The 27,433-nt window shown below is 35.4% G+C and overlaps 1 long non-coding RNA gene across 2 annotated transcripts in view; it reads left to right on the forward strand.

Moving 5' to 3' along the window:
• Positions 1-27,433, forward strand: part of LOC128676305 (uncharacterized) — a 135,067-nt gene that overhangs the window by 47,151 nt on the left and 60,483 nt on the right. For both annotated transcript variants that reach the window (XR_008405399.1, XR_010370106.1), the window contains exon 2: positions 6,298-6,358. This is a non-coding gene — a long non-coding RNA (uncharacterized LOC128676305). The remainder of the gene's footprint in view (positions 1-6,297; positions 6,359-27,433) is intronic.

The raw sequence follows: 27,433 nt of genomic DNA on the forward strand, positions 1-27,433 counted from the left end.
GAATTTAATTTTAATCATTGTCCGCAAATTCAGCTTTTAATTAATTGTCATCAATGTTGTCATGATTGAACAACCCGACTAAACAGTACAATAGTTATTACGACAAAAAAAAACATTGATTATTAATGATGAGGCATTAGCTCAGTCGTAAAATTGTCGGAGACCAAGGCCACGTGGAAGGAAGAGACATTCCTACCTTTTCTTTTTTACTCCGCATGTTTTTCGGTGTCCTTAATAGTCAGAACAATGACACGCATATCGTACTTGAATATCATCATCATTATAAGGGGTATAATAAAAAAGATGAAGCCCTATGGCTGAGGAAGTATCTGAGAAAAAGGCTCAGATGAGCCTACAGCCTGAAGTTAGAAGACTAATACTTCCACTTCGTGCATACAGGTGATATCTCCCAGATTAACAAAAGAATAAACGAATTACGCATCAATTCCTCTTCAAAGTCTTCATTATAATTTACTCGCTTTTGCCCCCGGCTTCGCCCGCGTAAATTTCGCACGTTAACACGCAACAGTTATTTTTCCAAGATAAAAGATAGAAGCCTATGTCATTCTTCATACTTCAATCTACATTTATGCAAAATTTCAAGAAGATTGGTTGAGTAAATAGAGCGTGAAGAGGTAATAAACATACAAACTTACTTTCGCCTTTATAATATTAGTACAGTCAAAGTTGCATGAACCTCTATGGCGCGGTAATAGAGGCTAGTTTGCAATACATTGTAAGGCTGTTGTTGGTAAAATAAATTGTTCGCACTCACATTGGCGAAGTCACAGAGCATTTTGTTAGTTAGTGCACTTTTGGCAGCTCGTACAGAACCGTAGATATGTGAATCGATGCGCGCTTGTCATTTTCCTACTTCCAAGCTAGTTGAATATTCTATCCGCATCAGATAGTCTACGAAGGCTTTTTATGCAGTAGCCTTACAGCCACCTTTCATGTGAGAGGTTCTTTCATCAACATGCGAACAAAAGGCGTAATCCCTCGCCACAGCGCCTGGCAAGGATTTGTGAAGACTAAGCTGAGTACACATGAACTGTAAAAACACTTTTCGTTCATCACATATTCAGAGATTTAGCTGATTTTAAGCGGATTGTTTTTTTTTATCTTTTACGCGGTGTTCTAATTATTTTTTATCAGATAAAATTATAACTTACCATTATAATCTGTTGTTAATAATTTTTGTAATTGGATTTGATAAAAAAAAGCGGCTCGCTCCGGCTTCGCTAGAATAAAACCATAATAAAATCTAGCCTATATCACTCCTGAAGGTTTCGCCTATCTCTGTGCCAAATTTCATCAAAATCGGCTTAGTACGTTTCGAGTTTATCCATATAAAAATCAAAAAATAAAAATAATATTCTTTTCTGTTTATAATGTTAGTATGGACTAGCTTTTTCCCGTGGCTTGGCGCGCATGAATTGACACCCCCCCTTAAAATAATTTGTGGGTTTATTTTTGAATAAAAAGTAGTATGTTAGAATGATCTTGAACTACACGCATACCAAATTTCATCAAAAAATCTGCTTTATGTAAAGCATTCTCTTCTCGGACGGACGGACTGGAGATTTAACGATTATTGTAATTATTAACTCATATTTTTAATGTGACGTAAATCGAAATAAATAAATATGAAATACATTGTACAGAGTAAAAATGTTAAAGCGAAAATGAAACACGAAAGTCTCTTTATAACAGCTCACGTATCCCACAAAAGCCCACACAAAGAATGGGATACATCGTAACAGGTTAATAGAGGTCAAAATTATGATTGTACGCTGTGTGCTCCTGAAATTTATGTGGGACACGTGCCATAAAAAGTTTTGACCTCAACGTGAAGATTCACTTGTCAACGTTTAACCCTCCCACGGAAAACGAGGTGTGTTGTTCATAGAAATGGAAACTTTAAACATATTATATCGGAGTATTAAATCCATTTTAAAATCCACTGTACTGTATAGAATGACATGTAGATCAAATAATTTATTCAGTAATTAGGCCTTCACGGGCAATTTTTCACGTCACATTCTAAATTAAATAATATTTACCAAAGCTAAAAACAACTACAGTTTGTCTGTGATGATGGAAGTCAATAGAAAAAATAGTGGATTTGCAAAAATAAATAAAATGGTTTTAATTAATTTTAATTACTTAGAGGATAAAGTTATATACTCTAAATAAAGTATATAACGTTATCCTCTTCAATTATTGTATTATTGTAAAACATTACTGTCTTAAAAAGTGCATTTTGATTTACTAATGCTATTTGGGAATCACGACATCATTATTGCTCTTAATTCCTTCAAATTGATCAATTAAATGTGTCTATACTTATTAGTACAGCCGACGTCACAGTCATGGTACTCACGAAGTACTTATTAAATCCATGGCCACAGTTAACTACATCTTTCATGTGACGTGAATATTGGCGACTAAGTAAATTTTATGGACAACAAGTCACCTGACAACAACCACCACATTCTCGAAATACAATTTACCTTAAAATTAAAATTTTACGTTGAAATATTTTTTCAACGTGTGAAATACGAACGGTATTTCACACATTGAAAATATGTTTTTAACGCGCGAAGTACGTTAAGTACGAAAACAATTATAACACGAAAATTTAGAGTGGTTTGCACCAGTCAACTTTGACGTTAACTTTATCCTGCGTGGTAAAATTCTATACGCCATTTTGTCGAAACGACGGCGGTGCGCATGTTAAATTTAACGTTTTAGGTTCGGAATAATCGTCAAAATCGACTCGGGTGCTCCAGTCGATTTTGACGATAAATTTAATTGATCACTTTTATTAAGTGATTTATTTGTATACTTAGTACGTTATAATATTGCGCGCGGGCAACTAAGTTGTTGTGTTGTTGACATACCTTTAAAGTAAAGACAGATTTTCTCAGTAGAAGGAAATTAAGACCGGTAGTGAAGAGTTTTCTCAAATTGTCGACCAATTTTCGACTATATTTTCATTCGATATTCGATTATTCTTCGATCGTGTAGTCTTCACTTAATGGTGACATCGTGTGCTGTGCCGTAATTCATTTAGAGTTAGGCTCAAACACTAATAAAAAAGCTTTTAGTATTGTACGGAAAAGTTTTTTAAGTGACAATATTCCGCCTGCCAGTAAAATGATTGTGAGGAATTAATTAAACGCTATTTCTAAAACACTTATTACATTGAAAATTATTTTCTTTAAATGAAAAAAAAAACTAAAATATCTTTCTGTATAGATATATCATTTCATGATTTTATGACTTCCTATTAAGTGAAGAACACTTGTATCAAGAGGTCAAGCTCTTTCATAGTCAATCATAAATAAACTGAAATAAAGTAGGAAAAAATATTTATTTGGTACTAAACAATTGTGACAATAATGAAAGGAATATGAATGTGTGTATGTGTGTGTGTGTGTATGTGTGATGTAATGAAGAGTTAGCTTTATACTAGTGAGGGCCCGATTTTCACGCAATCGAAAAACATCTAAATTTTTTCGACGTTTTAATATTATTTCTGGATTTTCAGTACGTATTTAACAATCTTTTTTTTTACGAAAAAGGTAGATCGATTGTGCTACTACTCGATTTAAATTTTTCGAGGGTATCACAGCCCGGAAAGAAACTAGGAACACGTGAGAAAGAGTCATTAAGTCAAGATCGAAGCGGCAAATTAACAATCCGTGTTTGTTTCCTATATACTGTTGCAAACAGACAGTTTGAGATTACTTACTTAGGTGATTAAGATCCCATATCACCCTAACAGTCTCAAGTGATTACCCCGTCTAATGCATCTTCAGACAATGTTATACGTATGTTAGTGCTAAACGCAAGAACCTACTAATGCTAAATTGTATCTTTGTCTGCTAACTTCGCTTTGTAAGATCTACTACCACAAATTAAGACCACTTCGTCCTAGCAGCGCTCGTTCACTTCGTTTCCTATTCATATTTTCTTTATCTATTAAGTTTAACGCAAACCATCAACCTCTCCTTTGATTTAATTCTATTCCTGACATATTTGACTTCCATTTTAAATAAATAAACATAAGAAAATTGCTTTGTTTCAGCATAACTAAACCCATATATCAATGCAATAAAAAAAATGTGTCCTCAGTGATAGGTTGGGTATTCTTTGATTCCCAAGTTATTGACATGGGTCAACCATTGCATAGCTTATTTACAGAGCGAACGAAGCGAGCGAAGTCTCACATTCTATTTGGGGCAAAAATATTTTTTTTGTTTGTATGTATATACGTATATTTAATTACGTTTGTAAAGCGATAACTTTCGAACCGTTGGTCCGATTTTGATGAAATTTAAAAGGTATGTAGGATATGTCAATGGAACTTTTTAGGTTCATGGGGCAACAAAATCGGCTAAGCCATTTTTGAAATATTCTACGTTCGCGGCGAACAACTAGTTATAATAGAGAGAAACTCACGACCCCGTTGCCTGTTTACCTGCTTGGCAGTATAAACCCGGGTAAAGCCGGGACGGGCCGCTAATGGGACATAAAGTGGTTTAAATTAAAGCGTTTACAGAAATGGTTTCATAAAAACCCTGTCTTATGGAATTAGATTATATCGAACAGAAACTTGGACGACTGGACTGTGAAGTGAAGTAACAATACAAATGCACCCGACTATAAAACGCTCTTAGTCTGTTTAAATTCGTAACATGTAATTAGATATTCTCTGAACTTAATTATTCGTATTGTTAGTCTGTCTGTAACATGCGACTCCTATGTCCCATTGTATTGATATGCATAAGGTACAAATAGCGGCTATATGCTTGTTTTACTTTTCGTTGAGATTTATTAGAATTTAGTTGGGTGTACAGCCAACTACACAACAAGCCATCCAAAACCCGTTACATATGTTCTCATAAACACTCATGTACCGACATAACCAATTACAGTTTTATATTTATATTATAGGATGATGAAGTCATTCCAAAAAACAACGATTCTTTCAATATAGAGTCACGACAGGAGCCGATGGTAACGACTCGATTACGTTTTCAATTTGCATCGATACGCTTAGTCATCGTTAAAATCGCATGAGAAGCAAGGTGGAGGAGATGCTGTGTCGTTAACTCATCATTTAAGGAGCAGACTGCTACCGTATTAAAAATACTTACATATTATAAAACAAAGTTCTCTGCCGCGTCTGTTCTTGCGACAAACACAAAAACTACTGCATGGATTTTCATACGGTTTTCACCAATAGATAGTGCGATTCCTGAGGACGGTTTAGGTGTGAGTGAGTGAGTGAGTATAGATAAGATACAGACTAGTTGAACTTATAACTGCCCTCCTTCTGTCGTCGGGGCTTAATAAGGCTCTAAGTATAAATCTTTCACCGCTACAGTCTTATTTTATTAGCTGGCTACTTCATAAGGTTATTTATTTGTGGGACATTTGCTTTTAAATCCCACTAATATTCTAAAGGCGAAAGTTTGTGAGTGTGTTTGTTTCTGACTTCTGTTTCATGGTCAAACTGCTGGGCCCATTCTTATCAAATTTGAATGTTGAAGTTGAAGTTGAATTAACACATAGGGTACTTTTTATCCTAACATTAGGTACGCGATTCGTCTACGCGAAAGTCTGTAAGGAGGTATTTTTTACAATAAATTCGAGGGTGCAACTAGTAATATTATATTATTACTAGCTATTGCCCGCGGCTTCGCGCGCGTGATTTCCGGCGGGTTATTTTTCCGAGATGGAAAAATGTCCTTTTCCCTACTTGAGTAAGTTTGAGTGGATAGAGAGCGTGAAGAGATAACAAACAGAATAAAAAACAACAAACTTACTTTCGGATTTATAAATATTAATTAGAATTTTAATTCCTAAAGTTTTGATTTTCTACCAAAGCAACCTATTTCTGCGCGAAATTCTGTGCCTTAAGCAATCATTACTCCATAGGGAGCATATATTCGAAATTTGTGCCATAAATTATGATACACATCCATACTTATAGAAATGATTTGAATTTATCAATATCACACCTAGGGTATAGCGTGAAGCGGTGATGGTCCAGGAGTTAAGCAGAATAATAAAGGCTAATCGAGATAATAAAGGCTAAATCTGTTGAGCTAAAAATTTCAAAAATGGGTGGTCCTATCGAGACGTGTGAGGCGTCAAAAGATGCTCCTCCGTTAGCCTGATAAGATGGTGCAACAAGCTAGCGAGGGTCCGATAGAAAAAAATTGGAAAAAAAAACGAAAAAGTGTGATTTTAATAAAATTTGTATGAAAAATTTCTATGTTACAGGTGAAAATGCAGCAAAAGTGCAACGGAATGCAACGGAACTTCACAGGGAGCCGGGAGACAGGTAAGTAAATAGAACTACAATGAAAGCCGATCAAGGGATAGCGAGAAAAAATTAGAGAGTCTCTCTCTTCATAGTCGTATTCCTCATGGCTGAGGGTCGTGGTTATTACGTGGAATGAAACACACACAACAACTTTCTTGGCATTCTTAATTAATTAAGTGGTTTGCCATTGCCTTCTCCATTTCACACACAAGTCAATAATAATCAACCAGTGTGCAGGTTTCCTCACGATGTTATCCTTCACCGGAGCAGGTGGTGGTCTATGAAAACTACTAAAATATATGAGTCACATTGGTATACAAACTCATGTGGCACGAATAGGATTTGAACCTGGGACCTTTCGATCCACAGGCGGGCGTCTTAACTATTACACCACCACCGCTTCGAAACTTAGTTCTAGCCTAAGATAATCAGGCTACACCTATTACCCATTGTATTGATATGCATAAGGTACAAATAGCGGCTATATGCCTGTTTTACTTTTCGTTGAGATTTAATAGAATTTATTTGGGTTGTTTAACCATCTGCGACCGACTGCAGCTTAGTCCAGCCGGTGTATATCTAGATATAATCACACTTCGGGCCTTAGCCGTGACATATAGTCTTCTCTCTTCATTTTGTACATTATTACTTGTACCTAACTTGCTACTATGTACCTAGACTATGAACCCATCAACGGTTGACTGTAAATAGATCCCTACATGGGATAACTCCGCTATTGTACGTGTATCATTCTTATATTTATGAGTTTATGTAATCATTTTCGTACAATTAAGTCAATACAAAGAAACAAGATAGATTAATTTGCCAAAAATACAGTTTTTTTTTTTTTCATCATTACAATTCAACGTGAAAATCGTCTAATTACAAAGTGCGTTTAAGGAATTATGAGATAACAAAGAATAAAACAGAAAAAGAATAGAGATTGTTGGCTTTAATAAATTCAGGGTCGTTACATGAAACGAGGTTAATATAAAGGTGGCAACTCATTCAATGCTACATTTTGGGGTGGTTGGTATACACCGTATCGAAAAATAAATAATTTACAGAAATATATACTCTTTAATATTACTCGCGTTTGGTCCTTGTTCTAAAATAGTTCCACCTATATCCACCTCTGGATGTCATAGGAGGCGACTAAGGGACACATAGCCTTGGCAACTAATAGGTAACAATAGTAATCCCAAGGAGAATTACGTCAGGCTGGTCGTAAAATCACAGTCAAAGTCTCCAACAATGTTTTTGTTTTTGGGGACAAAAAAATCAAATTAAAAAAAAAAAAAGTAGACAGCTGTGGAAAAGCGATTCCCTTTTATGATTAACATGTTTTGTCGTCATAATTGAAATCGTTCAGAAATCATCATCATCAAATATATGTATATATGAATATACTTTTACTAGTGCCCAAAATATGTAAATTATCTGAGCCAAGTAAAGGTTCTACTGCATGACGCCAACGAGTAACGTAATCATGTCCCAGGATAAGCCCTTGACTTCAAGGTCACTCCAAGATATTAAAACAATTAAAATTGACAATTACCAACTTGTGTCTCATTAATATTCATCATCCCCAACATGTTTCTATATAAATAAATAAATATATTCGGACATGTCACACAGATTGAGCTAGCCCCAAAGTAAGTTCGAGACTTGTGATAAAGGATACTAATTCAACGATACTATATTTTATAGCATATACATATATAGACAAACATCCAAGACCCGGGCCATTCAGAAAAAGATCATTTTCCATCATGACCCGACCGGGGATCGAACCCGGGACCTGCTTACACGAATTTTACGATTAGTAAAAGATAGAGTGATTCAAGAGGAATACTTAAATATAAATAACATACGTAGGCCGCTAATAATGAATAAAGAATGAAGTGACCTCTCTATAAGCACTTTAATTTTCCACAACGTTGCCAAATTGCGTGGTTTTACGGAACGTCACAAACGGTTATGTTCATTGGGCTTCACTCGTGTTTATAGGTATGTACATTGGGCAGCTACTACGTCAGCTTTAAAAGCAACTTAATTCCAATGCAATATATGATGAGATTTATTCAATGCTACACGTCAACTGCCATGAAACGTAGGTGAAGTGAATCAAACTTATATCTTATTTAATACATTTTGGATAGCAAGAATGTGAGTGTGTAAAGATAATTGTTTATTTATATAGTCTAAAACACATAGGACACTCTTTAACCTGATAATTTAATGAAATTCGAATAGTTTCAAAGTACTTTAGAAATAGTACGAATAATTTAACATATAACCACTTATAATAAAACTGTAAGTGGACTATATTTTTACATAAGAAAAATTTACGAAAAAAAAATTGGAGAGGACTATTTAGGGTCAATAGTCATTCATAAATTTGATATTACCACAGTACAGATTAATTATTTTAAAAATAAGATAGTAAAACGAGTTTTTGCCTTTGTTAATATTTGTTAAAAAATAATGAAAGCGCGACCGCAGCGGTCGAAACGCCCTTACCGACTATTTTCAGGGTCCGGGTGAATTTCACGACCGTTTGAACGCGGCGTGTAGCGTTTCATTAGAGTCCGTAATTTTTTTTTTTTTTTTGAATAAAGAATCTTTTTTTTTTTTCAATTAAACATTTATAAAATTAACATTGTACCAGTACTGTATTTATTTATAAAATAGGATAATTAAATTGATTACTGTGTATGGTACAATTTAATTAACACTAATGACAGCCCGCGGCGGAATTCAAAACGCTTGTGAAATTTACCCGTCCACACTTATTTAAAACATGTATTTACTTATTGTATGTAGATAATTATTGCGTCCACAAAAACCTTCATGGTTTAAGGAAGGCAATGTGTAATTCTTTTGTAAAAAAATCATATTAATACAATACAATTCAGATTTGTGTCGGAGATACAGATGTCAGATGTGATTTTTTTGGGGCGATTTCGTGAAAAGAAACGGCAATGAATACGTAACAGGGAGCCGCGGAAGCGTGCTCTATTTCGTTTGACCAATGAGCGTGCGCGGTGGTATGTATCAGATACCGTAAAAATAATATGTTCGACATATCGACGGTTGGAAACTTGGAAGGAAATTTGAATTAGGCGACATTTTGTGAAAGTTGAAAAAAAGACGTTCAAAGATTTAGATTTAATCAGCGGCCAAGGACATCAACGGGAGGATATAAAGTGATATTATACCAGGCCGGGACGACATGCCACTATATACGAAAGACGACATTGTTTTATATGGTTGCTTAGGGTGTGTTACACCAGTCACAACGTTACAACTTTGACGTTAACTTTAACCGGCGCAGATAAAAGCAAAGTACGCCATTTTGTCTAAACGTTGGGGGCGCTCAGGTTATATTTAAGGTTATACTCTAAACATTTATACATACGTAACCTACAAATCTTTATAGTATGTTCTCTCTAATAAAGTTAGGCTTACAATCTTAATTGGATGAGGTTTACCGACGTAGGCAACGCAAACCGGTTAGTAATGGACGTAAGGGGCCATAATCTAATCTAATCGTCTTCTCAGAAGGTACCTAAATGTTTAACCTCCGAGTAACGTGACGTCACGCCATTTCAGCCATTGATTTAGAAGAGATTAGACTTAAACTTGACAGGATATTTGGGTTAGCGTTATTTGTTTGCTTTGGGGATTTTGTAGCATTTCCATCTAAAATATTGTCAGTCTATTTAGGTCAATTTAAACTGCATGAAACTGCGGGAATAAGCGCGGTTAAAAGAGGTCTTTCTTTCTTCATAGTTTTTGTGTAAAAACGTGTGGACAATCTCACAAAGTATTTTATAGCAGTAAATGTTAGGATAACTCTCCCTTACATGAGTACACTTTCGACTGCCAATCTCTAATGATTGTCATTGCACACAAAGGGATAGGCAATTTTCTTAGCACTTTTACAACCTGCTTCAGCACTTACTAATATTGTATCATATCGTAATCTGTTGTTGTGTTGTCACTAGATGGCGGTAAGTAGTCGTAAAAGTCATGTCAGGTGCCTTTAGGCGACTTGAATAAAATCTGACGCCAATATTAGCAATGACACACTTGATATGATGATGATCTTTTGTTTAGCTAACTGCTAGATAAATCTGCCTGAACTGAAGTGACTGAGCATTTAGCTCTGTCCAACACTTGCGATAAACTGAAAAAACGCTCGATATGTTATAGGTATATCAGATACTTTATCAGAAAGGTGTAACAGGCCCTGAGTCAAGAGGTATTTATATACACCAATATCGAATATAAATAATTGTACTTACACTTTGTATAAATAATAAATGGAGCATATGCTTCAATCGTAAATAGATTACGATTGAAGCCTAGTGTGAAAAAAAAATACTAAAACAGGCCAATTTGCAGTGCAGCTTTAGAATGATACTCGGTTGATTTCCTAGAACTTGAAACCATTTTGTTGAAATGTAAAATATTTTTCCAGCTTTGCTAGAAAAGCCTGGAATATATTTTTACATTGGGGATGTTAAAATGGTTGATAATGATGATTCTGATAAAAAGTGATACGGTGAAGTGTTCTTTTTGACCGAATTATTAAGCAACCCATGACTTCATAAATGCCGGGGAAGAACTCAATGGCGAAGTGGTTAGGGCGTGGCCTGTTATAGTGGCGGTTAAGGCACTCTCACAATGATTTAAATGATCTGATGATCCTTGGAGTGGGTTGCACCAAAGGCCAAGGACATCCACGGGAGGATATAAAGTGATATTATACCAGGCCGGGACGACATGCCACTATATACGAAAGACGACATTGTTTTATATGGTTGCTTAGGGTGTGTTACACCAGTCACAACGTTACAACTTTGACGTTGACTTTAACCTGCGCAGTAAAACGCAAAGTACGCCATTTTGTCTAAACGTCAAAGTTGTCAAAGTCAACGTCAAGGTTGAGTGGGGTATCTCAGCCTAGTTATTACAGTGACTTAAAGTATTTTGTAGCAGTGTTCTAATTTAAACGTTAAGTTCTCTATCTGCAATAATATCTTCTAAGAAATGGCGGCGACTCTTTCCATTTCGTCCAATTCTCACGCATTGGAATTTCGTTTCGTCAAATTTCCCCAACTTTTATTTTCAGAATTTTTAATCCAGTTTCTGCTTTCCAACAACTTCAATAGATCAATCAATTGCCATATTTCATCCTCACGTCAGTGTAGGATTTTGGTAACTTAATCTATATATATCATAAGTATATATTCCTTTCGAACCTTGTCTAATAATCTACTATTTCTAAAGTTATCTTCGTAGTCATTTACAGTCATTAAAATCATTGTGTGGTAGTGGCACTCTTAACCGCCACCATAACAGTTAGTGAATAAAATAAAATACAACTTAAATTTTTTTGTATCGAAAAGACAGAACACACTCTTCAAGACTATTGCGTAAACATAAAATACTACCCTTCACCATGATGTGTTAGATACTTTTTCCTCGAAGTAATAAATTAGTTTTATGTGAGGTTTATGTAAAAACACAGCAATAAAAGCGTTTTCCCGTCGAATGAAGACGTCGGTAGGGATCGAATTGTAACTTACAGATACTTTATATTTGAATCCTCGTAAATGGTTAGATAAAATTATTGAGGACGGTCGGGGCAACTGTATTTCGCACGGAATGCGAGACAATTTTATGGTCTGTTGACTGACCTCTTTGCAAATAAGTTTTTTTTAGAAAAATGTTATTTTTGTCACAAGCTTTTATTATCGCCACATAGATCTTATTGTATTCAATGTGTAACAAAAAAATGATGCCCGTAAGGAATTCCGTTGAGGAATTACTTCGTCGGGAGGCGTTCCTGGCTGCAGCATAAGGTCATGCCTCTTATAATGCATTGACATCCAAATTGAACGTGTGTACGAGTACCAAACAATTCAATCGCTTGAAGATTTACTGCTTCAAAATTGACGTACAAGATTCCAACCGAACATACATACATCGCAAGTTAAATAAAAGCTTGTAAATGCCATATTTTTACATGTGGTATTTTTTTAAATAATCTCGCGTAGATGTTCCATTACAAGTTTCCCAATGAGTCTTCAGGCAGGCGGGTCAAACGGGTCAAACAATGGGAGTCTTGAAAATTTAAAAGTTGATTTTTTACTCGGCATAAAAGTTTCTGTTGTAATGGGCAAACATAACATAAACAGACGTGTTATTTTGCAGAATAAACTGAAAACTAAATCACTACTTTGCTCACTTGAAACAGATACGATAAATAGTTGTACAGAAATTTTGGAATTGCCGACAGAAAATTTGCATCCCTACGGTCGAGTTCATTGTTGTGGAACGAAAACGAACTGGAATAGCCTGACTTGACCTCGGAAAGTAATCAAAAAGTGTAAAGTTATGGGCGAGATCGGTTCGAAAATGGCCGAAAGTTTGACATGATGAATAGAGCGCGAAGACCATTTTTCAGGTGGAATCGACGAGTTGAAATGTTTCCCTTTTAATATTTTTAACTCTCAATAGGCTATTTGGCGTGCGGTTTGCCACAATAGAAAAAAATAACCGGTGTTTCTCCCGCCTCATATCCTCAATTAGCGGCCCGTCCCGGCTTCGCTCGGGTAAAAACATAATAATTTTTTTACCTAAACTTTTCTCATACATCATACTATCTTGGTGTAGTGGAACACCGCTAGAAAATTCGTGCAGTTGTTTTTGAGTTTGTCACGTACAGACAGACAGATGCGGCAGAGGACTTTGTTTTATAATCCTTCTAATATTGTGAAAGTTTATGAGGATATATAGGTATGTATGTGGTGTATTATGAGGATATATAGGTATATATATATATATATATATATATATATATATATATATATATATATATGTGTGTATGTTTGTTACTCTTTGACGTAAAATCTACTGAATGGATCGTTACGGAATGTGGTGTGCAAGAGTAGAATATAACCTGAAATAACATATAGGGTACTTTTCATGAAAAAAATCCCACGGTAGCGAAGCCCCGGTGCGCAGCTAGTATGTAATAATGCTGTAAGGATATAATACATTAGCCTTGGCAGCTGATATGCAATAGCATTCCCAAAGAGGGTTGATGTCAGGCAGGCGGTTGTACATTCACAGACTTATCTTCAAAATTTATAGATTTATTATTAAGCTAACCCAGGGCTTCGTAGCATCACGGTCGCCTAATGCAACTAAAGATGAGAGATAAAATGAAGAATATTACTTAACATATCGGTTTAACACATGGATTAATTTTATTGTGCATCTCAATACGAGTTAGTACAATGAAGCCACAAATCCAATGGGATTGTATATTTCACAAATCAGTTCTATATAATTATATAGAATTGATTTGTGAAATATACATTGGGTTTTGAATAATTTTATAATACGCTTTGCCCAGCTACGAATTAATATTTGAGATGAGTTCAATTTGAACGATATTCCAACTGTTCTGTAATATTAATTCCTGGGCAATGTACCTATATAGATATTTTTTTGTATTTGTTTGTATCAATATTATAATTGTCAAAAAAAATAATAATTACAAAGATCTTAATGACATACATTTAGCAGTGCCAATTAAGTGATAGAAACCTGTATCTGTCGTCTCGCTCTTTCATGATATTTCGATATATGTAATATAATCAATATAATTATAACCAAATAACAGTAATATATAAATAGGTAGCGGCAGTGGTTCCTTTTTAGGGTTCCGTAGCCAAATGTCAAAAATGGTTTCGTCATGTCTGCATACGTACATATACTGTTGAAACTTGGTAAGTAGATGTATTCTGTGAACCGCATTAAGATAACTAGATAAAAACATTTTTTGAAACAAAAATATAAAAAATAAAACAATAAATTTTGAGGGTCCCCATACTTAGAACTGAAACTTATTTTTTTTTAATCAAAACCATACCTGTGGGGTATCTATAGATAGGTTTTCAAAAATTATATTGAGATTACTAATATCATTTTTTCTAAACGGATTAGTTTGCGCGAGGGACACTTCCAAAGTGGTAAAATGTGTCCACGACCTGTATGTAACTTTCAAAATAAGAGAATGATAAAACTCCAAAAAATATACTATTGAACCTTCCACTGAAATTTGGTTTGAACGAGATCTAGTAAGTAGTTTTTTATATGTCATAAATCGCAAACCGCAATTTACCTTTCATTCAATCAACGCAAATATTAAAATTTCGATCGACAAGAACTTTTAGTTTATGTTACTTGCTGCTACGGAACCCTTCGTGGGCGAGTCTGCCTCGCACTTGGCCGCTTTTTTATAGGCCTATTCCTCATGGGTGAGCATCGTGATCATTACGTGGAATGAAACACACACAACTACTGCACTGGCACTATTAATGGAGTGGTTTGTCTCAAATTACTTATCATATTAATAGTGGTATATTAGCAATGATTTTGGATAGCTAAACGTGTTGCTGACTGTACGACGTGCGGTAAAAACTGCACCAGCTGACTGTACGAAACGAAAGGGATGATAAAAAAGTTTGTGTTTTATTTACCAGTCTCGTACAAAATAACGTATCCCGGGAAAATTTTTATTAATCCACATTTTTAAGTCTTGCAAGCATAAAACCCGGCTCACAATATGTTGAATATAAACGCTCCTATTACGTATTCAGATAAATATAATATGTAAGACATCGAAAGCTACGTAGACACATTTACGATGTACGTGAAAATTTGTATTGAACGGGACCATTCGGAATTCAGCGATGCTATAAAATTATTGAAGCGGTGGTGGTGTAATGGTTAAGACGCCCGGGCGCCTGTGGATCTAAAGGTCGCAGATGCGAATCCTACTACCTGACTACTAATCTGACTCAGGTATAGTAGTTTTCATCGACCACCACTTGCTTCCAGTGAAGATAAACACTGGTTGATTATCGACTTGTGTGTGAAATGCAGAAGGCAATGACAAACCATTCCATCAATGTCAAGAAAGTTGTTGTGTGTGTTTAATTCTACGTAATGATTACGACCTTCAGTCATGATGAATACGAATAAAAAAAATATTGACACAATAAATATTTATCTCAATATACCTAAGTATATATACTATAATATAATACTTGTGCGCTTTTGTATGGCATTTGTGTGGCTGTCTAGACGTGCGGGCGTTACAGTACAAAAAAGATAAATTAATATTATAAATGCGAAAGTAAGTTTGTTTTTTTGTTACCTCTTCACACGTCATCTATTCAATCAATCTTCTTGAAATTTCGCATACATATAATTAAGAGTATGGAGAAGGACATAGGGTACCTTTATTTCCAGAAAAAAAAACATTGTTCCCTTGGGATTTGTTAAAAACCTGTGTTCTGTTATAGGTGGCGTTAAATGCTAATAAAATATTGTTCCCGAGGGCATTCAAGCAGGCGAAGCCGCGTGTAAATAGCTAGTTATATATGTTAAATTTTATGTGCAAATATAATAATTATATTAACGGGACTTAGCACGAACCATTTTTACTTAATGTTGCTGACGTTAGCACCATCACAAATCCACACCGCAAATACACCAGTCTGGCTGCGACCATGGTGACTGAGAGGTCGTTGTGACGTCAGCAACATTAAGTAAAAAAAGTCCCGTTAATACATGTAGTTAGGTATCCAAGCGCAAAGTAAAAGATTGCCGGGCAAAGTCATCAATTTATAACAAAGAAATTAGTTTAATGTAATTTGCGTCATTTTGTTCTGGTGAAGTGGTCTATTGTACTTTTATCCAAATTGTGCACTTTTGTAACCTAAAATAAATAAATTTGAAATTAAACTAAATCGATTCCTTTATACGGGTCGACAGAAATAAGTGACGTTTCGACAAGCTCTCCACTCCACCTAAGTTATCTAGATCACAATAAATGTCCACTAAAACACCGCTATCTCCCAACTTTTGGGTTGTAAATCTCTCAGTCCGAAACGCCGAAACCCATTCGATTACACGCATCGCTTCGGCCCTTTGAGTAATGCAAACTAATTATTCATTTGCCCTTCCAGAAAACGAGGTCACGGCAATAAATGAATCGCGATATATGAAAGGAAATTTTGTATGTATGAAATGCATCTCTTCAGATTCAATCGAACGGTGGGTTGTCGTAAGAAAGAAATCATTTATTCGGAGAACACATAAAATTCGAACACTACTTCAAAGAATATCGAATTAAATATGTCAGCCGAAATGGCGACCAGCTCAGCATGGTGCCATGGTAACGAGACAAGGCGCTGATTTTCAGCTGAAACCAAGTAAATAAAGTAGGTAAGATGGCAAAATAAACAAGTTGATATGAACGAAAACAAAAACAAACAACAGCAAACATTAGAACTAATGTACAAGTGTAGTAAAATAATGTTAATCTAATGAAAGGACTGAGGTTCGAATAGTACTCATGACACATGAGTTTGTATATCAATCTTATATATATTTAGATACATGGGCTGATTCAAAATTAAACTAATTCAGTTAAATCTTCGCGTGTTCCTGATTACAATCAGGGCTGTGACGTTGCGTCAGCGTAAACCTATAAACCTATAAAATTTCTAAAATTCAGCTCAGATTCTGACCGGTCGCCTGACATGAATCCTTGTTAGTAATACTGCCATATGTCCCTTAGTCGCATCGGCATCCATGGGAGTATATACAGATGCTCCTATTCTAAGGTTAGTTACACACGCTACCTTAGAAACTTATAACTCAATAATCTAAATAAATAATTCCAAGTCCCAACTCATCGCTCGCTTCAAAGGGGCGTCGATTCTTTACGAATTGGATCGGTGGAAATCTAACAGACGACGTATATTTGTCTTACCGCATCGTCACTCGTGTCTTACCCTTCTTTAGCCGTCTCGCTCACACAAATAGCGATTGTATGGTGCAAATGTTAGCGGGAAAAAAAATATAGAAGAGAAAATAATCAAACGCCACTTTCTATTAAGACTTGGTTTCTATTTACCTACAAGATTAAAGTTCATCGTGTACCGTTTGTAAAAAACAATTTCCAAGAAATATTTTTAAATTACCAATGGAATTAGGCCGATTCCCGCGCAATAGATTTATCAAGTATCTCCATTTTTTATAGAAAAAGGTCTACAAAAAATCATGATCAGAAAAGTTCAATCGAAACGCATCCATCGGACTTTTTGAATTATGAAATAAACTTCTAGGACGGTACATCGTAAAACTAGACAAGCAATATCGTAACTTACGACGTTTTTTTCTACGAGATTCATGAAAACTCAAGATATTAGAATTTTAAACACATTGTAAATCACACTGCTACACAAAGACCTCCTTCCGTCTCCACAGCTTTTGTCAGATTATTCGTTAGTGATTGTTCAGAAACTAAATCCATCAGTCCAAGTACTCCAATCTAGCTGCGACCTGCTCGGCGACTATGGTTGAGGTTCATGCTAAGTCCCGTTAATTAACTTTTTATCTATTACGTCCTAGGGCACAAAAGGCAAAGCGCGTGTGTGACACCTATGGTGTTGCAGGCGTCGATAGGCTTTGATGACCACTTACCATCAGCCACGTACCTGTTTGCCAACTTGATATTACAGAATAAAAGTTAGATAAATAATGTTTTTCAAGTAATCGCTAAAAGTGATCCCACACTCCGTAGCAGGCGTTGGGGAGTAATGCTGACAATAATTCAGGACGCCCGTGCAATGTTTGAAGATTTGGATTGAAAACTTGTTTGGACTTTGGATTTATTCGAATTTCGGAAATAAATATTTTCGTCGTGCAGACGACCATTTGATGATCGAACTTGAGGACTTAATATTTACATAAAAATTTAATTTAAGAAATTCCATAAAAGTAAGTTTTCATACATTCTTGCCACAATTTTTTAAACTTTGGTTGCATCAGACAATGTTGATGTTAACTTGCGCAGAATAACGCAAAGTACGCCCACGTGATTAACAATATTTTTGATCGAATTAAAGAATCAGAACATTTTTTGACTTGAATTGTGACGTCACTAGATATCACTGTCATAAAAGTTCCATTTTTATTATGAAAAAAGATACGTATAGAAAAAAATGAATCTGATTTGACTAGTTGGAGTATAGTCTATTTATTTCAGCTTGTCTATTTTGGATATACGAGTATGTATTCGTCTGCAACAGAAGACACTGGCAACTTTTTATGACACGCAACTTTTTCTCCTTTTCACTGCATTGTTGAAAGGGACACAAAATCAATCACCCTAATAATTAATCACTAACTAATGTCAACGCCTTTGTTCCATAAAGCCTCGTTCACGAGAGCGATTTTCCGACGCACGTATAATTCATCGGGTGTTGGGCGTGTTCCACCTGCTAAGGTCACCTGAGTTAGCCATGGGAAATTTTTCTTGCTATCTGACTTTAAAATAATTAATCTGTACTCTAGTAATGTAGATTTTGTGAATTATCGTCAATTTTCTTGACTAAGGAATCATTTTGGAAATGTTTCCTTCGTCAAGAAAATTGACGGATCGTAATGACAACGCAGGCGCAGCGGTTGGAATGCTCTGAAACCACCTCATTGGTCAAATTTAATTTAAAGTTTTTTCTAATTATTTTCATTAAACTTGTTTGAATCAAATGTGTATGGATGTGTTTCTGAAATGAATTCTTGTTATTACATAGCCCGGTAATAGATCTACCATTGACTGTTGCTACAGAGTTGCAAAAGTTAAAACAATGCTACACGGAACTTGCACTAGATCGGTTAACCGGAATACCAGTTGAACTGCTGCTAGAGACTATAAGGGTAAAGTTGTATAGCGGAAGGTCTAACTTTAAACCTTGGTATAAGTTTCATCGCGATACGTTGCTTAGATCCCGAGATATCGATAATAAAACTTATGAGCGGAAGCACGAAATAAACGCGGACGAATCTACGGACCAAAAGCTAGTAATAATTAAAAACATGTAGAATGTCACAGTAATAAAATAAATTACTAATACAAGCTAAATCCATTCTATATTTCCATTTAAATTTGCATTACCCATTGCGGTATAACATGTAGGATTTAAGTTTTCTGTTAATTTCATTTGTAAATAATGTTCATTCGCTCATGTTTTTGCAAGAAAAGAATCTGTCTCTAAAGAATTTTATTAGTCAGCTATATTTGCCCGTTATGTTTGTAAACGTTGGATTATTTTATTCTTAATCACCCAACTGCCACGGACTACGAATAAAAGAGCCGCAAGATAAAGACGTTGCTCTTAAATGCAATCCGATAAGAAAAAGTTTCTTCCCATTTTTCATTTCGTGACCCACGTAAAAGTGATTATTCATAGCTAAACGCGGTGGGAATTTATTGCTTTGATGCTATATTCCGGAACAAATTCAATATAAAAATGTATTCATCCTAAAGACAATTTGAGTTCTGTTCTCCGAAATGTAAATACTCTTATGGGACAACTTCATTGCCTGTCTGTCTATCTTATCCTTCTGTCAAAATCCTTTTTTCATCACCGTATAAAGTTATTACGCGGCTACCCATCCTGTGACTAACCATTGAGAAAGTAGCTTAACCTGTATGAGTATGAGGACTTCTGCGACACCGAATATATATACAAATACTCGTTATTACATAATCTATCTATACGTCCATACTTAATATTATAAGTGTTAAAGTGTACTTATTATAGACAGAGCTACTTTTTCACGTCAAATTTTAAATTATTAAGGGTATGTTGCACTATCAGCTTTGACGTTAACTTTAACATGGGCAGAGAAACGCAAAGTACGCCATTTTGTCTGAACGTTAGCGGCGCGCAGGTTAAAATCAACGACAAAATTTGACGGTGCAACTCACCCATAATATTTCTCAAAAAGCCACTGACATTTCGGAACGGCCACTACTGAGAAAAAGTAAAATAGAAACTCATTTAAAGTATGTTCGACGGGGAGTCTTGTAATTAGCATAGTTTTTATATATTGAAACATATGAAGTTTACTCTATATTCCGCTGTAAGACCCCCGAAAATAAAATAAATAAAAAATACAGATGAAAAAACACGATTAACCTAACAAAATGTATGAGAACTACCATTAGCGTAGATTAGAGTGGACAGCTCGAGGGTAACACTTCCAGTATCATTAGTACAGCCTACACCCAGATCGATGCTAAATATAGCTTCCCGTGAGACTTGAAGACGATTATGTCTGCCCTGTGACGTCATTATACACGTATCTTGTTACAATTCTCTGCATATCGATTGTAGACCGAGAAAATCATAGACATTGTCCTTCATTTAGCTCATACAAAAATAGAAACACGCTACTAAGAAGACACGAAAGAAGCGCTAACATATTTCCCCTGTTCGTGATTTTGCAATTATTATCTTGCGAAATTTTCTATCTCATTTAGCTACGTTAGTTCTTGTCTGTAGTTTTATTTGTCTTTGATATCGATCCACGACGAGGGTCGCGATATCTTCACATAATCTACTTATTCAGTGAGAGATTCGCAGTATTGAATTAAATTCAAAGCGCTTGAAGGTCGTAAGTAATTACTAGATGATGTGGCAGTTGGGTTTTGGATTGCGCTGTAACCATGAAACATAAAATACATAGCACGTAATTGAATCCACAATCTTTTTTTAACCTCCGACGACAGAGGGAGAGAGTTATAGTTTTGCGTACTTATATGAATTTGTATGAAGCTTTGATGTACTTCAACGCACGTCAGTGTCAAAACCTAGAGAAAACGACGGACCTGCAACGTGTTGCGTCGTATATACGACTGAACAATGGGGCATGTGCCCTAGAGTAATTTGATCGCAAATTTTATAAAATAGAGGCGCCAAGACATTAGATTGGCATAGGATTGCTTTACATTGTAAGTACAACTAGTTTAGTTTGTACCGGCTTTATTAAAATGATCTTGTAGTTTTCATGAAATATTACAGCACACGAAACCGCTAAAAGTTCCTCAATTATACTATTCCCAGGAGAGTGTTACAGACTGCAATACCGTTTTTGAATTTCCACGTCGCGTCGTATGCGGATTAAAATAAAGTATTGTGCAGAGTGGACGCGTAATGGTAAGCTCCCAGACCATAAATTACTACTCGATGGGTGTTAGGACGAAGTGTGGGTTTGCATTTCACTTCTCACTATCAAATCGATTCGCAGTGAGACACAGCGAACGAAGCGAGAAAGTGGTTGTCGTTCCGTCACAATGGCGCGCTGTGATTGGTTAGCTGCATTTCACTGCGAATCGACTTGATGGTAAGATGTAAATAGCAAAGTCGCACTAGTACATATGATTATAGTGTATTACAAGTACTTCTATTGTCTCCATGTTTTGTTTCTCGGGACGATGCAAGAGTTTGAAACCTCGGTCAGTCAATGTATAAATTTACATTCAAAAGGTTCTCTTAAAAGCATCTTTGTGTTAATCCGTGGCAAAATTCCAAACAGCCAAGATTAACTCAGTGAATTATGACAGTATTAGCGCTGGATTATAGCTTTCCAACGATCTTTTGCTATTTTCCTTCGTTTCTCTTATTTATTTGGGGATGATCGGTGCACCGCGAAATCATATATTTTTTATACGAAATCAATTTCATTAATATCAAAACCGAAAATATAAAAAATAATATTCAATCGAAAATGTAATCAAAATTAACTGGACCCACATAGAAAAAAAATGATGTATAAATTGAAATGGGTAATATGATAACTGAGATTCATTGCATAGTATGAACATCATACTCAAGTATTGATCCGGGTTCTATCACTGCGGATGACGGAGAAATCTAACCTCGAAAGAAAGATATTTTATTCATTAAACTTTGAAAATATAGAATATTGAATTAAGTAGTTTTTGTTACCAATTTATTTTTTTCATAAAGTACTATATAAAATCTTTGTATTCTAAAGAGCTTTACTTGAAAACAAGAAAGAAAGCTACTTTTCATATTTCTAAGAATTGTCTTCGGGTAAAAACTTGATACTCGTTCTATACTTATACGTTAGGTACGAAATTGAATATGGGATTGCTGATAGTCCAATTCGTAATCCCTAGCTGAGATCGACCACTGCTTACGTATCAATATATCTTACTAGCTACACTCCGCGGTGTTTCTCGCAAATTGTAATCCTTACATAATATAAAACAAAGTCCTTTGCCGCGTCTATCTGTTCGCGATAAACACAAAAACGATTGCACGGATTTTCATGCGGTTTTCACCAATAGACGGTGTGATTCCTGAGGAAGGTTTAGGTATAATGTATTGTGTTTTTACCGAGCGAAGTCGGGACGGGTCGCTAGTTATTTTATAAAAGCTTACGTTTTATATTTTATGCTCAGTAGGGCAATCTACTTTATAAACTTTATAAAGCACCAATGACTATCAGAGCTTTTGTCCAAATCCTACGGCAATCACAAACATTCGGGATTTAAATCAAGGTTTAATTGAATCAGTTCTTAGATACAGAATAATTTTCTGGGGAAATTCTACAGACAAGGATTCAGCCTTTAAAATACAAAAACGTTGTATTCGCGCAATGTTTGGTTTACAAAGTATTCCAACACTTCCTTCACTTTACATACTTGAGGTTGCAATATTTGTTAAATGTAATGCTCATTTATTCCCACGCCTTTGTGATGTTGTGTTAAGAAATCATTGGGATAATTATAGACTATGTTTACACCCTTCTAAAACGGTATTACTCAGTAAAAGTATTGTATGTGGCACCTAAAATTTATAACAAAATTTCACAACAAATTAAAGATCAGAATTTAAATTTATTTAAAAAGCACCTCAGGTCCTTGCTGTTATTATAATTTGAACGATTTTTTTAAAGATAGATTTAGATAAAAATTTAATTAATTTAGGTATTTATTCGATTTTGTTTTGTGAGATGATAGCATGCTCTCCATTTAAATTTGCATACCCGTGGACGGTGAAACATCTAGGATTAAGCTTTTCTTTTAACACCACATTGTAAAAAAATGTAAACTCATGTTTTTGCAAATAAATAATCTTTGTCTTTGTCTTAAAGTACCCTATATATAAATCCAAGGAATCAGATACTTCAACAGAAAATTTCATAAAAAAGGCCCAGCCGTTTGTGCGTGAAGAAGTAACAAACATCCTAACAAACTTTCGCCTTTATAATATTAGCGAGATGGGATTTCGACAAAAGACACCGAAGAACCTTTACAGAACGCTTATCACAATAAATGAAATAAAAAATATCGCGAGATCTATGATACTTGTCTAAAAGAATACTAAAAATACACGATAGGGCGTTGCTACGTAACTAGATCAATATGCGTTGTTTGAAGTACAACAATACGAAATAAATAGTGGGTACAATTCGTAACGGTTTTTGAATGTTTGGCGTGTTTTGCTGGTGTACCTATTTTGTCATCATCCATACACTGATGACCGCGTCAAGAGGCATAATATCTTGTGTATCTGTTGCTTTTACAGTTACCATCATGGAATTAGCAGGTACTCCGGTACCTACTAATTCCATTGTCACCTCACCAATGTACAGTTTAAAAAATTGTGAGGGCGTGGCCGTCGCTGCTGTTAAAAAAATGACACGTTTTAAATAACTTTTGAAAATTTCCTATTTCGGTCGACGGGTCTAATGTCCTTGTCGTTGATTGAAACCCTTGGAATAATGTGAGCAATAATTTATCTATATTTTAATTATTGCATAATAAAATCTACATTAAAAATGTATATATATACCTCTTTCCGAAGTAGCTGGCACCATCTCGTCCTGCTAAAAAAGGGTTGAAGATTTCTGACTGAACGCACATTTTCCAAATATACCTAGCTAAGAACACTATCGATTAAATTCTCTTTCGAATCACAAAAAACTAGATCAAAATAGGTTTAGCCGTTTGGATGCTACGATGCCACGGATAGACATACACGTTACAGACACGTTAAACTTATAACTTTCATCTGTCGTCGGGGGTTAACAACTATCCTTATATATCGGGTATCCTTATATATCCCTAAGGAAATCAGTAAGAATATTTTAAACATCTCACATCTGTGTAACTTATATCTAAAAGTACAATGTTCTTGATTTATTAAAAGCTTGTCATCGTGTACTTAGCTTGTCATAATACTAATTGGCCCAATTTATTTGCAGTAAAACCTCAAAGAACCGGAGATAATAATTGACTCGGCGAAGCCGATCCGTTCTTAACGAGAAAACGTAAAAAAAAATAATATATTTTTCCTCTTTATCTGTAACTTCCAAAAATTTTTCGATATTTCCTTAATAAGTATGATTCATGTTCTTTCACACCAAGCTGTGCAGGAATACATTTCGGGACTTTGCGCTGTTGCCTATATAATTGGGTTGTGTGAGTATTACCCACATAATTATATGTGGGTAAGTAATAGAAGGAACACTCGAATCATCTTCCCAGACCGTGGTTCCCGGTTTTTCCCACTTTTCTATATTTTTGTCTCAATCTCAAATTTGTCTATTTAAAACCCGCATCGTTCCGTAGTTTTAAAGATCTAAGCATAGCTTACGTAACGGACAGACAACGCGATTTTATTTAATTATATGTAGTGATAGTGATTTATGTACACAAGGACATAACAGTGTATTATTTTAGAACAAACGTGGTGACGAATGGATGACTTAAAATTCGTACGCTGTCAAGATAGCTAAAAGGAATGTTTGTTATTTGTTGAAGTATAACATAAATTGTTTAAATCTGTCGAATAGCCCTTCATATAAATTCATCGCGCGTTCCCACCAGTCGGCAGGCTATCAACAACAATAAAAAGGGTCGTAGGATCGAACTGTGAACCCGCCTACCTAACCTATAATTCCTGGGGTATAAGTGTTGAGGGAATATTTCATATTCCTTATTTGATTGAAGTATAGGGACGTAAATGACAATTTATATTTGTTTTAAAGAAAGCTTTAGAATATTCGGCTTTGAAATAAGTAGAAGAAACATATTTTTATAAAGTAAACTTTTAATTTTTTCAAGACAGTAATATCGTGTAAAGATAAGAATTTATTTTATTTTATAACATACTATCATCAAATTAAGCTATTGCGTGTGTGTCTTGTAGTTTGGTGATTTTATCTAACATAGGTCTCAGTTTTAGATATAAACAATTAGAGGGTAATTATGAACGAATAATACATTGTAAACCATAATGGTTTTAATTGTTAAAGATCACTGATTCATTAAAAAGTTAAAGAATACTTTAGGCTAAAATAGGTATCCTTTGTCACTGTCGCGCTTCACAATATTTACCATTGAGAGAACGAAACAAAACATAAACAACAAAAGTATGCTCTATTATATAGTTTCCTCGTGTGACTTGGACTGCCGTTAGCGCGGCAAGCGGTCGAGCGACGTGACAAATCGGATGAACTTCCGAGTCGGAATCGTGCTGTCGTCCATAAATCACACTACCTACCCTGTTTAGGCCCGTCACTGATAATATTAATACCACGTCCCGGAGATCGCGTCTGTATCTTTGGGACTATCTCCGCGGCACGAGTTTACCATATTACTTCAGTTATGCCAAGATAATGTTCGTTTGTGAGACATTACACTTTTGTGATTTTGTGAAATATCAGAATAAATTTGTGCACCTACCTCTCTTTCATCTGAAAGCTTTCTCAGTTACTCAATCAACCATAGAGCGTCGAAGCCCAAGGTCCGCTTTCCTGAATTTTATCTCTCATACGAATTGGTTGAATTTTGGAGACTCAAAATTTTTCGTGAATCGAAAATTTTGTCGTTCTTCCTTCCCTGTTAATTTTTTTTTGGGACGTTATTGTATTCGCTATACTGTTGAACTTATAGTTAAAATGTATGCATTGAATAAAAAGATACCGCGTTAAATCACTTTCTCTAATAACCCCATGGTCTTAATTGTGAAGTGGATAATTAATTACTTCGAAAGTGTTAATCGTAATAGGATTAAAAGATTAGGCTGTGAGTATTTTTTGGGATATTTTATTACTGACATTTTTCGATGAAATCAGATGTTTATTCACTTGAAACATACAAATGGATGTTATGATATAAACTGATCATTGTGTCAATATATATATTCCGCCAGGATTATAGCATGTATGTAAATATAGCGGCGCAACACCTAAACTTTGTTATTAAATCACTCTATCTATTAAAATCCGCATCAAAAATCTGTTGCGTAGTTTTAAAGATCTACGCACGCATACATAGGGACAGAGAGATAACGGAAAGCGACTTAGTTTTATAGGTATAGTTAATATAGGTATGTTTTATAGTATAGGTAGTTTATATGTATTCCAGATCTATTGTGATATTTTCTTTTAGAATTCCCTGGAGTTCGGATCAAGTAGACACCTACTTCAGTAATTCTTTGATAAAGCGTGTCGTTCTGCTCTAGTATACACTTAATAGTGCCGTGAATGTCGTGCGAGGCGTCTAATGCATGAAGCCTTGTAAGTTGATAAGTAACATAATTCTCAATAACAAACATTGATACACGGACAGATTGCAGCTTGTAATAAGTTCAACTCTATGCAGAAGCAAATTCTCTCTGTGAATAAAGATACACTGTGAACGATATACGATTGGATAATATGCGTGCCAATGTTCTGTCAACTAGGTATGCTGACGACTGTGTGAAGCGGAGACGAAAATGTAGGAAAGCGGAGCCGGGCTCCAACGATCAACGTCTGGGGAAGAAACCAAAACACTCAAATCAGAGGGACAGCACACTACAAACAATGCTTCACCATAGAAAAAATAATAATATGCGTACACTACACCATAGTATGCCTAGAATGTTCTGCGAAGTACGGGATTGCATTTAACTTCTCTCGTCGAGGCGGTTCGTAGTCAGAAGGTGCGAACCAATCACAGTGCGGTGTTTTTGTTGTTGCGTCACACTGTGGCGCGCTGTGTTTGGCTGCGTCTCACTGCGAATCGACGCGATCGTGAGATGTAAATAGCCAAGTTCCACTACGCAGATAGTTCTGTATCACTTTCATATTTATCGACTCGACTCAAATAATTCTGAGGGGTGAGAGGTGCGG

Source organism: Plodia interpunctella, chromosome 16, assembly GCF_027563975.2.
Source record: "Plodia interpunctella isolate USDA-ARS_2022_Savannah chromosome 16, ilPloInte3.2, whole genome shotgun sequence".
NCBI lineage: Eukaryota > Metazoa > Arthropoda > Insecta > Lepidoptera > Pyralidae > Plodia > Plodia interpunctella.